Here is an 18525-nt window from a genome sequence, read left to right on the forward strand (position 1 = left end):
TGGGGAAGGACTGTGGCTGTTGGGGTCAGCAGAAGCGGAGGGCCTTACCATGAGGGTGCAGCCCTCCGCCTTACATTTCTCAGAGCTCACAGTCAGGGGAGTGGCCATCCTGTGGTCATACCTCCAGCCTGGTAAGGACTGGATCTGGTCCCACCCATGGCCCACATTTGTCGTCACCCGAGTCACCCCGGGGTCTCTGTCATCCCACAGTGGCTCCCTGTAAGGCGGGAGTTGCTCTCCCTGCCCCATATTTACTCATAGGTCCTTCGTAATGTCTTTTAACCTTCCTCTCTTGCTGGGGTCGATGGTCATCAATTTTCTCAAGCGGTTTTCACATCTGAGGGACATAAATACCAGAATGTAGCCTTCCCTGCTTAGTTATTTGTTGTTGTGGCTCCCAGAAGTCTTCCCCCACAAAAGGCTGGCATCCAGTGACCAAACAATAGAAAACCAGCCCCACGCTCCACACATCCACAGGAGGGCCATCATGTTTTCGGTGCAGGATGCATCTTGGGGCAGCAAAAGGGGGGCTACCCCAGAAAATGCTGAGTTTGTAGCCAGCGAACTCGATGCTGAGGCCAAATTTGGTGAGTTTTATATTCAGCTCACCGACAAAAAGCATATTCTCTGGCTTCAGATCTCTGGCGACAATACCTTATTGGTGTCTGTACCAACCACCGGACGACAGCCGGCACAGTTTGCCTGGAGGCCCCTTCTCGGTCACTCGGCCATGGTGCACTAAAGACTCACATGGGTCTCCCCTGCTTACATATTCTCAAACGAGGAATAAGGTTTTGTCAGTGTGGATCACCTCACGTGACTTTACAATATTTGGGAAGTTCAAGGCCTTCATATTTTGGGCTTCACAAAAAAGTCCCTGGAGGCCGGTAGCGTTCAGCTGGGTGATCTCGATGACCTTCACAGTCACCTTTGCCCCGGTCAGGATGTGCTGGGCCAACTTCATGGTGGTGAAGCTGCCCTCACTGATGGTCTTGAGGAGCTCATATGTAAGACAGGTCTCCTCCTCAGCAGAAATGGCCCCAAGGCCCTGAAGCAGGGTGACGGGGTAACTACACTGACAATACTAAATAGCAACGCTAACTATGCTTACTAACTATGATAACTAACAACACTAAGTACGCTAACTAACAATACGGACTGTACAAAATGTGCTAATACGAATAATGCCAACTATGCTCACTATGCCAATAATACTAACTATACTATGCTTACTATCTACACCAACAATATGAACTATACTAACTGTATTAATACCCCCACTAAATAAAGACAAAAAAGGGGAACCCCCCCCAAAAAGTGAGAAGTGAGAAAAGAATGAAGAAAAATTGAGAGGAAAAAAAATAAGAAAAAGGAAAATAAAGAAAATTGAGAAGAGTAGAGAAAAAAGAAAATGGAAAAAAGTGGGAAACAAGCTCTTAGGGTCAAAGTCGGTCAGGTTCACCAAAGCTTCCTGGGCTATAAAGACCACAAACCCAGGCCAAGTCAGGCACCAATCACGGCTAGAGAGAAAACCATAGTGGTTTCCTTACTTTTTGTTCCCAAGACCCCTTTATTCAAAAAAATAATTAATTAATTAATTTAAAAAGGACCCCAAAGAGATTTGTGTTGGGTTTTTCAAGATTGATATTTACTTTATTAGAAATCAAAATCTATAGGCTACTTCCATGGCCTTTTCATTTCTAGTTTGGAAAAAAAAAAACCCATAATTTTGGCTTTTAAAGACCTCATCATGTCTACACTTAAAATACTCAATTCCTTTGGCTTAAACTCTGGTCTCAAAATGATGCTACAACTTAATAGACATCACAATACTATAGGAAAATGTTCGGTTGCATAAAACGCAGTAAGGGTCATTATTAACATCTATGAGGCTCGGAGGAAGATTGCTTTCATCATATTTTCACCAATAAGGGCATGAGCAAATTTCTCATCAGAAACCTTGGACGTCAGAAGGCTTGGGTTGAAGTGTTCAAAGTGTTGAAGGGAAAAAGCTGTCAACCAAGAATCCTACATTTGGCAAAACTGTCCTTCAAAAATGGGGAAGAAATTAAGACTTTCCCAGATAAACTGAAGCAAAGAGACTTGCCCTGACTACTGGACCAGGCCTGCAGTGGAGGCAGTCCTTCAGGTTGAAATGAAAGGGCACTGGGCAATAACTCGAAGGCCTATGGAGAAATAAACTCTGGTAAAAGTAAACACACAGGCAATTACGAAAATTAGTACTGTTATGACTGGTTCGTAGCTCTACTTCTTGTTCTCTACATTAAGAGACTGATATGTATATATATAATTAAATTTAAGAGAGCATGTGAGCAGGGGGAGGGGCAGAGTGAGAGGGAGAGAGAATGACTAGCAGACTCCATGCTCAGCGCAGAGCCTGACACGGGGCTTGATCTCATAACCCTGAGATCATGACCTGAGCTGAAATCAAGAGACAGATGCTCAATGAACTGAGCCTCCCACATGCCCTGAGACTAATATATTTTAAAAAAACCTAATTATTAGTCTATGCTTTTGGACACACAATGCATAAAATGTAATTCTGTGACATCAGGGTAACTGAAAGAGGGTGGGGGGTCAGGGCTGTAGAGGAACTGAGTTTTCGTGTTATTGAGGTTAAGCTGGTATAAACTGACATGACAGTGTTGTAAATTTAGGATGGTAAATGTAATCCCATGGTAACTGCACATACACAAAAGGAAATGAGAAGGGAAGATGAAATGTTTCACTGCACAAAAAAATCAACTAAATGTAAAAGAAGACAGCCATGCAGAAAATGGGAGACAAAAAGCAAATAGAAAACCAAGAGGAAAAGGACAAATGTCCTTCCTTACCAGTAATTACTTTAAATGTAAACAGATTCAACAGATTAGCAGAATGATCCAACTATCTGCTGTCTACACCCTTGAGAGCCAAAGACACAAAAACTCGAACATGAAAGATTGGAAAAAGATAATCCACGCAAATGATCACCAAAAGAGCAAGATGGCCGTATGTTAATGAAGAGGTCCAACACAGCAAGATAAAATGATAAACATTTACACACCTAATGAGACATCATCAAAATATATGAAGAAAAAATTGACAGAACTGAAGGGAAAAACAGTTCTAAAATAATTGTTGGAGGTTTCAATACCCCACTCTGAGTAATGGACAGAACAACCAGACAGAAGATAAGTAAGGACACAGTGAACTTGAACACCACGATAACCCAACCGGATTTAACAGACACGCACAGGACTGCCCCCAGCAACAGCAAACGCCTCCTTCTCAAGTGCACACAGGACCTTCTCCGGGACAGACTCTTGCATTAATTAGGTCACAAGTTAAGTCTCAGTAGCCTTTATAAGCTAGATGTCATACAAAGTACCTTCTCCGACCACAATATGATGAAGTCAGAAATCAGTAACAGAAGGAAAAGTGGAAAATCCAAAAATTTGTGACAACTAAAAACATATTCGTAAAGAACAAATCTGTCAAAGAAGAAATCACAAGGGAATTAGAAAATACTTAGAAATGAAGGAAAATGAAACACAGCAAAACTCACAGAAAATAACAAAGCAGTGCTACGGGGACATTTATAGCTATAAACACTTACATTAAAAATCAAGATGGGGCGCCTCGGTGGCTCAGTCGGTTAAGCATCTGCCTTCGGCTCAGGTCCTGGGATTGAGCCCCGTGTCTGGCTCCATGCTCAGCAGGGAGTCTGCTTCTCCCTCTCCCTCTGCCCTCCCCTGCTTGTGCTCTCTCTCTCAAATAAGTCAATAAAATCTTTAAAAAAAATCAAGACAGAGGGGTGCCTGGGTGGCTCAGTCGGTTAAGCGCTGGACTTTTGATTTCGGCTCAGGTCATGATCTCAGGGTCTTGAGATCGAACCCTGCGTTGGGCTCTGCACTGAGCTTGGAGCCTGCTTAAGATTCTCTCTCTCCCCCTGTCCCCTCCCTCTCTAAAAATAAAATCAAGAAGACATCAACACTGTAACTATGCAACTTAAGAAACTAGAAGAAGCCAAAGCTAGTAAAAGGAAGGAAATAATAAAGATTAGAGCAGAGATAAATGAAACAGAGAATAGAAAAATGAAAGAGAAAATTAACAAACCCAGAAGTTGGTTCTTTGAAAAGATCAACAAAACTGACAACCTGCTAGCTGGACAGACTGTGGGAAAGACAGAGAAGGCTGCAGGACTGCATCACCACTGACTGTACAGACACAGAAAGGATCCGAGTGCTATCAACAAGTGTAATCTAACAACCTGGAGAACCCAGACAAAATGGACAAGTTTCCAGAAATATAGAACCTACCAAGACTAAATCATGAAAAAATAGAAAATCGGAATCGATTCGGAACTAATAAGGACGAGTCAGTAATCGAAAACCTCTTGACGAAAACTGTCCTGGCCCTGACAGCTTCACTGGTGAATTCTACCAAACACTGAAAGAATTAACACCAATCTTCTCAAACTCTTCCAAAAAATTCAGGAGAAAGAACACTACCTAACTAATTCTATCAGGCTGGTGTTATTTTGACACCCCCCCCCCAACTCTGATATCTCTGGCCCACTTCCAGACAGTCACCAGAGGATTTTTCTGAAACATCCAGCCAGGGGCACCTGGGTGGCTCAATCAGTTAAGTGTCTTGCCTTTGGCTCAGGTCATGATCCCAGGGTCCTGGGATTGAGCCCTGCATTGAGCTCCTGCATCGAGCCCTGCGTCGGGCTCCCTGCTGGGCAGGGAGTCGGCTTCTCCCTCTCCCCCTGCCTGCCACACCGCCTACTTGTGAACTCTCTCTCTCTCTGTCAAATAAATAAATAAAATCTTTAAAAAAACAGAACATCCAGCCAGGTGAGTTCTTTGCTCAGTGACTCGAATCTGGTTCCTATGAAATCTTTCTCTTTCCTGTGTAAAGATAGGACCAGTAGTGCCTCCAGAATCAGGCTGAACACATATGGATCCCTTCCAAGAGCCTCAGTCCACAAATCCAAAATTGGGCAATCATTTTTTGCACCTCTGCTTGGCCACAATATTCATTAGACTCCTGAGAAAAATGACCAATTAATGGATCCATAAATTATAATACCATTTTGCAATTAGATATGTTTTTATAAAAGGGAGATATTTGGAAATTGGGCCTTTAAGATTTTGTCTGCATCTTGTTTGTGTATTTGTAGGTGTGTCCATATACGTTGTAAATGTGAGATATTTTCTCTACCTCCAGGCGGTATTGTTAAAATTAATTTGTGAAGTGCTCTATTTAGTTGGTTTAAAGGCAAGTGCTTATAAGGATTGGGCATTCTACAACTCAAAAAGATAGAAACTAACCCTAATTGTTTTCTCAGGTTCATGTGATCTTAGAAAATATTTGCTATTAAAGCGAACTTAAGGTTGTTTGTTTCATTAAAATGGATATGCCTTTAGAATTGCCAACATTAAGTATAAAAGTTTTATTCTGCCTGTGTTTATTGAAAGTCAAGAAATTTCATATTATCTCCATTGCAAAATTCATCAGAAAAGAAAAACGAGCTGTCTAATGCCTATGAAGCTTTCTGGGCAATCGAAGAACAAATACACAGATGTAAATAATTTTATTAAATGTAATCAAGACCACTGGGAAAAATAAGGGAAACAATTATGTATGCAGGGAAGTGAGACTGGAAAGAGGGAAAACCTAGGGCAAACTCTGAATGAATGTAAAAAGGAGAGTTGTAGGTTTGTGAGAAGGGAATCTCTAGGAAGGAATTGTATGCAAGGTCAGGACGGAGATTATGGAGATTAGCGTGTAGACAGAGTTAATCAGGGAGTATTCACCTGGGGAAGCGAAGGGGAGAGCAAGAGAACAAGATGGGGCAGAAGGTGAGCGGTGATTCAACACCAACAGAAGCCGTAGGTGACTCTCTGAGGAGCTCCAAAAGTTGGACTGCCCATCAGAGGCATCATAAATAAGGTCAGAGGGGTTGGATCTTCATGAAGGTCTTTGGATGTGACCACCTGGGAAGGGGGCATGCCCTTGGCAAGGCAGCTGTCTGCAGTCAAGGCCATCCCCGATGGCGTCTGAACGTTGAGGACTGTTGGCAGCATTCCTACAGCTGGGAGACCTTTGCTCCTGCTGGAGGTGCTGGTCAGCACGTCCCACACCCATCATAAGAACTTAAATCCATGCGGTGCCCTGGATGTCCTTGTCAAAATCAGTCTATGTCAACGTGGGAGATGACACAGAGGAAAAAGGAAGGACTGCATAAATTTTTAAAAATTCATCTTGTTGCAATGCATGAGTTTTAATAGCAGAGGTACACCGGTGGAAGACTGGAATTTGGGTTTTCTCTCTGTTAATATGACAGGGCCTTCTTAGATTATTGGTCTGAATTATAAACAAAGGTTTTTCTTTATCTTTAATCTGCCTAGAAAAACAAAGTTTCTATGTCTTGTCTCCGGGAGGTCTTTGATTACTTAGGAAAGTTGAGTCTTCTCAATAATAAGAGAGCTAAGGTTTGTTAACAACCCTGTAACCCTCTGCATTTACCTTGAGAATCTCTTCTTGCCCCCTTGGCTGAGTCAAGAATCATGTTTTGTAATGATCTGTAATCCTTTTTAGGCATGTGCTTTAAAATCTTCTGATATTTGGCAAACTTCCAGAAATTCTTCTAAATGAAGTCTTTCTGACTAATTAGGCTTGTTCATTTGGTGTGTCCAATCATGTGGGAAGCATTGTCAAACAAGGAACGATAAACCTTCTTAGGCTAAATTGTACAGGTGAGTGCTATAACTGTTCTAGAAATTTTATAAAATTCCAAAGGCTTTGATCTGTCCTGGTATAATGTCATCACTTGTAATTCTAATTACTGAAGAACTGTTGTCACAGAATTTCTTTGTCAACTGCATTGTATTGACAAATACAGGTCTCTGATCCCTTTAAGATTGTAAAGCTAAACTGAGTTAAGAATTTCCAGAATGAATGAGGAAACTGCATTCAAACAGACTCTTCTTTGAAACACTGCTGGTTCTCTAATGTTTGCACTTCTGGATTTAAGTCTGCCTATGACTTACAGAAATTTGGTAAAAAAAAATTCCTTTGTAAACAGATATGAAACATTTATCTCTTTCTCTCTACTTGATACCACCAGAATTCGGAAACTCTCAGTGAGTATTTTTATATTTTCATGGCAATGATTTGCATAAGGTCAAAGAATCTGTTCTCCTTGTAATAGGACACAATTGGAAACACTGGTCATGTTCCCAAAGCTTTGGCTTTAATGTCATATTTGAGAGAGATATGCACAGACTCAGATATGACCAGACAGCTTTAAGGAACTAAGGTTGGCTTTATGGAGCCAATGAAGCCACTTGGAAAAATCGCCTGGTACCTCGCTTACAAAGTTTCTAGCAGCTTTACCAGGTGAATAAGAAAGGTCACTTCCTGGAAGGTGCAGGAACCTCAGGATATTTGGGGGGCCTTGAGAAGAGAGAAATCCACCCAAATTTACAGGTATTATAGGCAAAATCTGATAGCAAGTATTTGGCTTGGTTTCTTGGTCTCTAGAGGTGGTTAAAAGTTCAATCTGACATTCCTTATGAAAAGTTCCAGCAGGGGCACCTGGCTGGCTCAGTCAGTAGTACATGTGACTCTATATCTGAGGGTCATGAGTTAGAGCCCCATATTGGGTATAGAACTTACTGAAATAAGTAAATTTTTAAAACAGAAAGTGTTAAAAAAAAAAAGTTCCAGCAAAGCAGATTAAAAACAAAAACAAAAACCTATATGCCAATCATCGTTTCTACACCTATGTAAACAGGCCAACTTTATTAAAATTGGACTTATTTTACAAAGGAATTAGTCTTAATTTGGCTATCTTTGGTGGAAATGAGGGTGATTTTAGAGAGAGAAATTGTTTCAGTAACACACTATGTAAATGTTGGATTCTGGTTCTGATGAATTGTCTTTGAGGGTTGGTTGGTTGCCTAAACAACTGGGCTGGGTTCTGAATTCTGGTTTCCTTGAATAGCTAACTATGACTCCAAACGAAGGTTTCTAGTCTTCTTCTGCTGTCTTGACTTGAATCACTGAGAACTAAAACTGCTCTTTTTTCCTGAAACCCTACAAACTGAAGCAGGACAACTGGAGGTAAACTTCAGAGGAAAGTTGCCACAATGGCCCATGTGGAGACCATCTTTGTGCCTGTGCTTTAGGGGCCACTCGGAAAGATCCCAGAGACACATGGATCACTGAACAAGCTTATTGCAGCCATCCCGACTGGACGATCTGCCATTGGAAAATCCAGACTTCGAAATGTGCATGGATGGGGACAGTTTCACAGATCAAAGACAACGAACAGCTGGATGCAGGGGTGACTCATGAGTTATCGTCCGCTGCCAAGGATGCCAGAAACTGGACGACTGCCCAAGGGAACCATGCTGGCAGCCCATACAAAGACCCCAAAACCCTCTATAATGGCTTTAGGACCAAACATAGATTTAATTAAATATCAACCCAAATATTCCTCGGAGGACCATAGAGGATCTAAGGAATGGGGATTTGGACACCATGCTGGCACCATGCTGGTACTAGCTGGAAATATAATGAATCCTTATCCCAGAACATCTTATGGAAGAAATAATTAGCCACAGTCACCAAAGCACCCGTTATAGGAAAGACGCTACTCTTCAATGGATCTAGAAGTACATTGCGGGTTCCAATCTTCAGAGAACGGCTCAAAAACATGCCAGTTGTGCTAGAAACAATCCCAAGACTGGGCCCCCACCAGTTCTAAAAGGTATACAACTTAGAGCCACAGAACCTGGAGAAGACCGGGAGGCAGCCTTTACCAGGATGCCAAAAACAACAGGTAATTCTCAGTATTTGCTAATATTTGCAGACACCTTTACAAGCTGGGTTGAAGCTTTTCCATGCTGTTCAGGGAAGGCCTCAGAAGTGGTTTTTGTTTTTTTAGGGCGCCTGGGTGGCTCAGTTGGTTAAGCAACTGCCTTCAGCTCAGGTCATGCTGGGGTCCTGGGATCGAGTCCCACATCGGGCTCCTGGCTCAGTGGGGAGCCTGCTTCTCCCTCTGACCCTCTCCCCTCTCATGCTGTTTCTCTCTCGCTCGCTCTCTAATAAATAAATAAAATCTTAAAAAAAAAGAAGTGGTTTTTGTTTTTTTAAAAAAGATTTTATTTATTTGAGAGAGAGAGAGAGAGATCACGAGCAGGGGGGAAGGGTAGAGGGAGAAGCAGACTCCCTGCTGGGCAGGGAGCCTGATGCAGGGCTCGATCCCAGGACCCCAGGATCATGACCTGAGCCCCAGGCAGATGTTTAACCGATTGAGCCATCCAGGTGCCCGAAGGCCTCAGAAGTTGTCAAAACACCTGTAAGCAAAATCATCCCTAGGTCTGGACTGCTGCTAATAATTCAGAGCAAAAATGGAGTGAAAAATCACATGAATGGTGTCCAATGCCTTGGGCATTCAATGGAAATCACATGCTTCCTGGAGATCGCAACTGACTGGAAAAACAGAAAAAATGAAATTCGGCGAAGATATGCCAAGAAGCCAACTTAATTCGGGAAAAAGCCTTGCCATCTGCCCTGCTAAGAGTAGCCACTAGAAGTGGGCTTGGTTTAAGCCCCTGTGAAATGTTATATGGATGACTTTCCACGACTTAGAGGAGTTCCCGGCGGGGCTCACATCAGGGTACTGGATACTATCAGGTACACTCAATACATAAGTTTGCTTCCAGCAACTTAACCTTCCTCCCACATGTGCCCTTACACTGCCTGAATCCTTTGTGGCATCAAAAGGTGTCACTAAGGACCTGAAGAGTGGGTGCCCAGAGGCCCAGCTCCAACCTCATCAGACAACATCCTTCAAGGTGCTGTTGGCCCCCCTCGGAAGGCTATAGGGAAGTCAGCCCTGGATCCATCACACCCAAATTACGAGAAATGCACAGGTTCCCGACCTGGGACGAGGAAGAATATCAAAAAGGACCCCGCTCAGACCAATGAGCCTCTGATGGACCTGAAACCACTACTACTTAGGGGGAGCTGGTCCAAAGAAATCAGTCCATGAGTACAACACGCTACTTGGTCACAACAACCCTCCCCTAAAACCCTAGACAGAACCTAGGACAAGAACTATTGACCGAAGTACAAAAGTCCCGGTAATGCAGAATGTTGGCTTTCAATCTGCAACTAAAGAATAGTCCAGACAAGCGCAGAAAGCTTCCATTCCTCTACCCCAGTTTTCACCCCACTGCAGCGGGAAATAACCAGATTGATCATCGTTCCAAATACACTCAAGGATGAGGACCAATCAAAAGAAAGTGGGGACTGAAACCAGTAACCAAAGGGTTAACGGGACAAAAAAGCACAACTGCAACTTTTTACCCAGACCTTCCTCCTTTGCCCCTAAGTATCCCTGACTCTCCTCCTGGGGAGGGGGGAGGGGATTTGAGGTTTGCCCTCCCATCTCCCTGTTTGGCTGCCTCTGGAATAAACCCTCTCCTTGCTGCATACTCGAGGTCTCAGTGACAAGAGTCTTTGCTGTGCATCAGGCAGATGAACTTGGGTTCGCTTACACATATAGTAGGTACTCAGTAAAAACCACTGAATGAGTGTCGACTCTGAGGCTTGGAGAGTTCAGTGTCTGGTTCATGGTGACACAGAGGGTAAGGACAAGGAGGAGAAGGATTTAATTCCGAATCATCTGACCCCAGTGCCTCTATTCCCATCCATGGTGCTGAGAAATTTCTGCTCTCCTCCTGAGGCCACCTGCTCAGCACTTAGCGCAGCACCTCTGGACCCAGCTGCAGAAGGCCCCGGCCCCTCTCCCTGATTTGGAGCCAGCTCTCATTCCATCCCGGAGGTAACAGTTCAACCCTGTTTACCCAGCACGCAAACACCCCAGCTTTGTCTGCCACCTTTGGTAATTTTCATACCTCCTTGCGCACAAAATAAATAGCACGTTCTCATTTTGGGTTTGGGGTGGGGGGAATGGCCCAGTTAATTACAAAGGCTGCCTTGACCTGGCGCGGAGTGATGGGAGATGTTCACAGGAAAATGGATTAATTTTGACTAATTGCTTTCACTTACATGTCTTAGTTCCAATTAAGACAACATTTGTAACTGAGCCCACCCTCTCCAGAAGCAGCTCCCACACTCCCCAGACAAGCAGCCCTCAGGTTTCACTGGCTGCTCAGGGTCCTGAGAAACTTGCTGGCTGGGACCTATGGGAAATGCCAGTCAATGTTTCAGGATGCCTCCCGGTGAGGCGATCTAGGGGAACTGCCTTGTTCAGTGTTCCTGAGGATCGATCAGCTCACACTTGTGAGGCAGGCACAGCCTGGCCGTGTGTTCTGGCCGCCTGTTAGAATCACAAAGGAAGTGGTTAAAATTCAGAGTCCCAGGCCCCACCCTGGACCTACCTAGTCGGACACGAGAAGGACAGGGCCTGGAAATCTGGAAATCAGGGCGCTAGAACCGATTCGGCCTGGAAAGGCTCTGGGTGTCAAGTCTCAGGTCTGCATTTGAAAGCCGGGCTATCTACGGGAGTTGTTCCAAGTATTTCTTTGCCTCCGCTTCCCAGAGTGGGAAAAATGGGGCTCACCATAACGCTCTTGAAGGGGTGGGGTTGCACAACGCAGGTGAGGTGAGGCCCCGACCCACGGCAGTCATTAAATGGTACTTATTCCTATTAGTGGACATGGCTGGGTTCATGTCAGGGGGTTGATGAGAACCACGGAGAACAAAAGACAAGTCTTTTGTGCTGAACAAAGTCCTTGCACCTCAAACACAGAATCAGCACCCTCTCTGGGCCCTCCAAGCAGCTATTCATTCTTTCAAATTCCAAACTCTGCAAAGTTCTTCTTTTCCCACCTCCCCCCAACCAATAAATCGTTAGAAGGTTCAAAGTGGAGGGCCTCGGCAGCCTCCCTCGGAATGGAGTGGAAAACAGACACACGCACCCTGGGAATAAGGGAGCAAAGTCCTACGTTTGCAAAATGGTCAAAACTGAGTCATTTCACTTGTGGAAAATGAATACATCTGATCTTGCAAATGTTTCGCCTCAGGGAAAAGCGCGCATGCATCCGCAAACAGGCTTCTCCTGGCAAAAACCATTCCCCACTGCTCCGGGAGGCTCCACCAGCCCACCAGAAAGCCGGCGGCGCACGTCCTTGGGGTGTAAAGAAAAATCCTCGCCAAGTGGGGACCCCAGGGTTGGGGGGTCAGATAAGGAGAGTCTCTCAGGGTTCATTTCCTGAACATTTAGCAAAGATCATCAGCTCTTGGTGTCCGTCCAGACCTTAGCTAGGATCATGAAATCCAGGCACTGCCTTTCTGAGTCAAATGTAGCCCCTCTGCCCATGATTTTTGGTGAGTGTTTATTGTGGAAAGGGGGACGAAGCAAGGGGAGAGGGGGGTTCTCCACTGAGCAGGGTAGATGGTCTAATTTTTTTTCCCCTTCCAATTTATGGCCTGAAAATACTTATGAGTTCTGAATCCAATTAAGCAAACATTAACTTGTGCCTGTTCTGTGGACAAGGCATTGTGCCCGGGTTCCCAGGGAGACCAAGGTGAATTCAGTCCACTAAGCCTGCTGGTGCCTGCTCTGTGCTCTGTGCTCTGTGCTAACCAGGGGGCCTCAGCCAGGTTCCCTACTCCGCCTGAGGGGTTAAGTGCTCAAGTCACTAGGACAGAAATCAATGTGAACACGGGTATCAGAAGCGAGCACAGAAAGCCAAGGAGTGCAAGCAGGGGGAAGGGCGCTTCAGCCATGACCCCCTCAATGCTTCGGGGAGGCAGCAGCGTGAGGGTTCTGAGAAAGGCTTGGGTCTGCCGAGGGGAGGGGGCAGAGGAAACAGCACTAGTCCCACAGACAAGCTCAAGGCAGGCAGGGAATCCAAGGATGCATCTAGAACTGGTGAGTAGCACCATTGGGTGGCTGCAGAAGATGCATGGGGGACAGGAGCAGGAACCTGGGTGGCACAGATGGGAGGTGCCGGCCCCAGGGGTTCAGTGAGAGCCACAGCTGTGGTGATGGGCAATGGGGCTTCCTGGAGGTGAAGGCAGGGTGGGGCGGTCACTACCAGACTTGAGTTCTAGAACACTCTCTCTGGTGAGCCCATGGGAGAACACTCGGCAGAAGACCAGGGTCCCTTTAGGAAGAGACCTCATGCTCACTCTTCCCTGGGAAACAAAGTTTGCAGCTATCTGGGGGTAGTGAGCTGAAGCACAGAGAGTGGGTCAGATCTGAATTGTCTGGCGGTGGGGGGGCTTCCTGTCCTGTGCCCCTATGCCTACCCTGTGTTAGTGAGCAGAGAGCGGGATACACACACCACCCCCCCCCCCCAAGTGGTGACAGCTCCCTGGGAGACAAAACATGCCTGGCACAGGATAGAGATGCAGTCAAGGCCTGACAACAGCATCTTAAAATCCCAGCAGTGGCTTCTACCATGAGTCCTAAAGGTCTCTGGGTCTGTTCCCAAGAGTCTACACAGCAGAGTAGAAGTCACTACGGGGTTGGGTTCTTGAGCCTTAGAAAAAGTTAGATGCAGTTTTAGATGCATTTAGATGCAAAACTTCTCTGCTTGGACTCCCATGGCTTTCCTTCCCTGCTCGGCTCCTTATCTCCACGTGTCCTGCTGAGAACCATTTGGTTCGAGCTGCGAACATATGTTCCAATTTGCAGACAGTCCCCCGCTCCCATTCCCAGGCCGTTCGTTATTCTCACCACACAGGTCCTTGCACATGCTGTTGCCCCCACCAAAATGTCCTTCCCACCCTGCCCCCTGAGCGGACAATCACGCTCTTGCTTCAGGGCTCTGTTTCAATACCTGCCCTGCAAAATCAGGTTTGTGATAGCCCACCACACACAGCCCCGAGGGGTGGGGGCACAGGGTGTTCAGGGCCAAATGTCCACCCCACACACATCTCCCAGCACCCATTCAATTAGGAACTTGGCTGAATTTGCAGGTGAAAGCCCTCTGGTCTCAGGAGATCTTGTGAAGGGCCATGGTGAGTGGGGGGGGGGGAGCCTGAGATCCTGAAGCAGCGAGAGGCAATGGTGAGGGGGCTGAGGGGCCTCTCCTCCCTATTCCCCATGTGAATCCCCTTCCAATGTCAGTACATACCCCAGTGACGGGATGCTCACTACCCTTCGGCAACCCACCCTCTCTTCAGACAGCTCTTTATTTTTAACAACTATTCTGGATAGGTGATACATTCACGCGGTTCCAAGCTCAAGCAATAGCACAGGACACGCTTTGAGGAGGCTCACGGCCACTCTCGTCCCTGCTGGCCCTGCTCCCCGCCTCCCAAGTGACCATTCTAAGAACTGCTTGCGTCTCCTGCCATCGCTTATTTATGCAAACATTACAAGCAAGAAACCATGTTCTTTTATCTGACTTTTCTTACCCAAAATGTAATGTGAGATACATGCTCTCCTGCCCCTTGCTTTGCTCACGAAACATCAGCCCACCGAGGGCACCATCCCCTGGCTCTCACAGCTGCACAAATTCAGAGTGGCCCATGGTTCCAGAATGCCCAGCTGCCCCTCCTCCGGCATCTCCTGGCCTCGGCCATTCTCCGTCTCTCAGTGTATCTCCTCTCCCCTCTCAGGCCTGTGGTGACTTGGCCCTCACCCCACTGGTAGCCCTTGTATGACACTCTATTCAGTACCTCCCCCCACCCTAAGTGTGCCTCTGCTTCCTGCTAGGACCCTGCCCTCCCACTGCCCCCTATTCTGCCTCCCTGGCTTGGGACCATCACCCATGTCTCCTGGGTTAAGCCAAAGCCAAGTGCACAGGTACAGAATGGGGCCTCCCCATGCTGCATCCCCAGGATGCAGCCACCATCATCCATCTGCATTTCTCTCTCCCCGGGCTGCCTAGAGGACCCCACCCAAGCCTGAAACTCCCAGCTCCAGGCCCAGGATGAGCATCTTGTCTCCCCAGCCTGGTCACAGGGCTATTCAAACCAGCCAAAAATTTGAAATCCCATCTGCTCCCAATGGGCCTAGGCATCCCCGTGGCTCTTAAATGGCCTCCTTGCTTCTCCTCCCCTCTCCCACCCTCATCACCAGCCCATCGTCTCCCACCCTCATGGCCTTCTTGGTCCCCCAACTCAAGCCTTGAGAACTGCCTGCCACCAGCAGGCCAGGGCCAGGAGCGGCAGGAGTGCGGGGCTCTGACCTGGTGAGACCTCATCAGAGAGAAATCAAGGCACATGGTTCCATGGAAGCCACCCGCTCCCCGGACACAGAAGCACAAGCACAGGTTGATGACCCACATACCTGACACTCCGGGAACGTTCTCCTTCAGACCTGCAAAGAGAGAGAACACACGCTTAGAATGCAAGTACCCTCCACTATGGGGGATCCACATGAGGACGTTAGATATGGGGACCCATGAGGTCCCCAGCGACCCTGGGAGCATTTCTCCAGCCTCAGCACACTGGCCCCCGGGGCATCCCATTGCTAGGCTTCTGACCTGGAACTCCACCCTGAAAACCACCTCCTCCTAGAAGCTTTCGGCTTCCCAACCCCTTCCAGTGCACATCACCTTGACTGTAATCATCTTCGCAGGATCTGAACATCCCAGAAGTTGGGGAGCAGCCCCATGGGGGGGGTCCTGTGGCTCCAGAACTCTGTGGCCTGGGCCCCACGAGGCAGCGGTGGAAGGAATGAATGAGTGGGGACGGTGCAGCTGGCCTCCCTGCATCCTCTACTTGGTATTTCCAGCATTAAGCCCCACTACCAGCTCCATTTTCAAGTACCAAGAAATCAATTACACCACTTTACAAAGGAGACAAGCCTGAATGTCAAGGAATTGGACAATTAGATCGTATCGCACACACTTGAACTTTCACGGAGACTGTGAAATAAATGGCATCCATTGACAGCGGTGCCTTCGCACTCTGTAAACCAAAGGAAAGGGACTTGGGGATTAAAATGCTCACAGCGAAGGGCTTAAAGCCACGGCCGGGCTCCCAGGGTCTGAAGGAGCAAAGGGCTAAGAGCAAGCACATTCGGGAATCTAATCCCTGGACGTCCCAAATTGGATTTTACTGCCAGCAAGCTACAGAAATAAAAACACACTTAACCCAAAGTCTTTTTTTTTTTTTTTTTTTTGCAAATTGCCTTTTGCAGTAATTTTACAGACCAGCTGCATGGCCCCATCAACACTAAAGCCCAGGGGAATGGCTTCTCCCACTGAGGCGGCCTTGCTGATCTTAGGAGAGCATCCTGTGCCCTTTCCTAGGTCTGCTGTGTCAATGCAGATTCTACCCAGGTTGTCTTTCAAGCTAACTGAAGGCCCAGGGGCGCAGGAAAGTTTCTCCAGGATGCCATAAAGGATCTTAAACACCAGCAATTGTTGGCTGTCTGGAAGGCTCCAGCTGTCCCCAGCTCTCACCGCAGCTATGCAGTGCCTGCCAGGGCCACAGGCCACTTCCCCACTCAGCCGGTGCAGAACGAGAAATAAGACCCATGATGATGAGGAGGAGAGACACCCCTTACTCGGTCCTTACAAGGTGCCAAGCCCGGGCTGGGCCCTGACGCATGCTACTGATTTTCACAGCAAGCTGGCAGGGCCAGCATGGTCCTCACTGTGCAGAAGAGGGACTGAGGCTCCTGGAGGCTGCCCAGTTAGTTAGTTAGTTAGTTAGTTAGTTAGTTAGTGCACAGTGGCATGACCAGTCAGCATTGAGGTGCTCTTCTGCCACACCTCAACAGCTGACAAGCAAACCACACCCCTTCTGTCCAGTTAGAGGTCAGGATGGAGGTTCCTTGGGCGGGTGATGGAAGGGGGCCCTTGGGGGCTTGCAGGTGCTGCTCATGTTTGGGTCCTGATCCAGGTTCCGGTTACCCAGGTGCAAAATGGTGATTAATAAAAAATATTTATTTGGGTGCCTGGGTGGCTCAGTTGGTTAAGCGACTGCCTTCGGCTCAGGTCATGATCCTGGAGTCCCAGGATCGAGTCCCGCATCGGGCTCCCTGCCTGGTGGGGAGTCTGCCTCTCCCTCTGACCTTCTTCCCTCTCATGTTCTCTCTCTACCATTCTCTCTCTCTCTCTCTCAATAAAGAAATAAAAAATCTTTAAAAAAAAATATTTATTTGATCACTCAGGTCACCAAAATGTATTTCTCATATATATTTGGTCTTTGTCCACAGTTCCTGGCTCACAGCACCCCAAACTCTTGAAAATTTCTTTCTTTTTTCTTTTTCTTTCTTTCTTTCTCCTTTCTTTCTTTCTTTCTCTTTTTCTTTCTTTCTTTCTTTCTTTCTTTCTTTTTCTTTCTTTCTCTTTCTCTTTCTTTTTTTTCTTTCTTTCCTTCTTTCTTTTTCTTTCTTTCTTTCTTTTTAAACATGTATTTATCTACTTGAGAGAGAGAGGGAGAGAGAGAGAGAACACACATGCAGGGGAGGGGCAGAGAGAGAAGGAGAGAGAATCTTAAGCAGACTCCCCACTGAGCGTGGGGCCTGAACTGGGGCTCCATCCCAGGACCCAGAGATCATGACCTGAGCTGAAATCAGGAGTCAGACTCAACCGACTGAACCACCCAGGCACCCCCAAACCCTTGGAATTTCTGAGAAATGAGAGCAATGGGAACATCTTTTGTTATACTCTTTGGTCTCTGGTCCTCAGTCCCTGAAATCACTTCAGAGCCATATGGTGAAATGAGCGTCTTGTTATTCATAACAAGCCCCTTTCCACCATAACTAGGTTCATGTTAATGAGGTGGCTTTTGGAAAACACCTAAGGATAGGCGCTGGTTGCCCGGGGAACCAACCAAGAATAGAGGGTTGGAACTTTCAGTCCCACCCATGACCTTCAGGTAGGGAAGAAAAGGCTGGAGGATGAATCAATTACCAATGGCCAATGATTTAATCAATCAGGTCTACGTAATGAAGCCTCCATAAAAACCCAAACAGATGGGGTTCAAAGAGCTTCCAGTTGGTGAACACACAGAGATTCAGGGACAGTGGCATGCCCAGAGGACAGGGAAGCTCCACGCCCCTTCCCCATCCCTTGCCCCATGCATCTCTCTGACCTGGCTGTTCCTGAGTTATGTCCTTTTAGAAGAAGCCAGTTCTCTAGTGAGTAAACTGGTTTCCTGAGTTCTGTGAGCCACTCTAGCAAATTAATTGAACCCAAGGGGGAAGTCACGGGAACCTCTGATTTATAGCCATTCGGTCAGAAGCACAGGTAACAAGCTTGCAACGGGCATCTGTAGTGGAGGTGGGGGGGCAGCCTTGCAGGACTGAGCACAGCACCTGGGGGCTCTGAGGCTATCTCCAGGTAGACAGTGACAGAATTGGGTTGAATCAGAAGACACACAGTGGGTGTCGGAGAATGGCTTGGTGGTGTGGAAACTTGCCCCCCTCCCATATGTGTTGGAAGTGGGTACCAGAATCTTTCCCAGGAGGCCCACAGGGTGAAAACCCACCCTGCTGCACACTTATGACACAAACATTTTCAGTATATGTGCTGTTTTATTAACAAATTGGAAAAAATATAATATGAG

The 18525-nt window shown here is 46.8% G+C and overlaps 1 pseudogene; it reads right to left on the minus strand.

Annotated features, from left to right (window-relative positions):
• Positions 1 to 331: 331 nt before the first annotated feature.
• The window catches only part of LOC148165092 (serine/threonine-protein kinase MARK2-like), a 60230-nt pseudogene continuing 42036 nt past the window's right edge, over positions 332 to 18525 (minus strand).

This window comes from Eumetopias jubatus, unplaced genomic scaffold, assembly GCF_037043125.1.
Source record: "Eumetopias jubatus isolate StellerSeaLion01/CBP00866 unplaced genomic scaffold, mEumJub1_p1.0 scaffold_1, whole genome shotgun sequence".
NCBI lineage: Eukaryota > Metazoa > Chordata > Mammalia > Carnivora > Otariidae > Eumetopias > Eumetopias jubatus.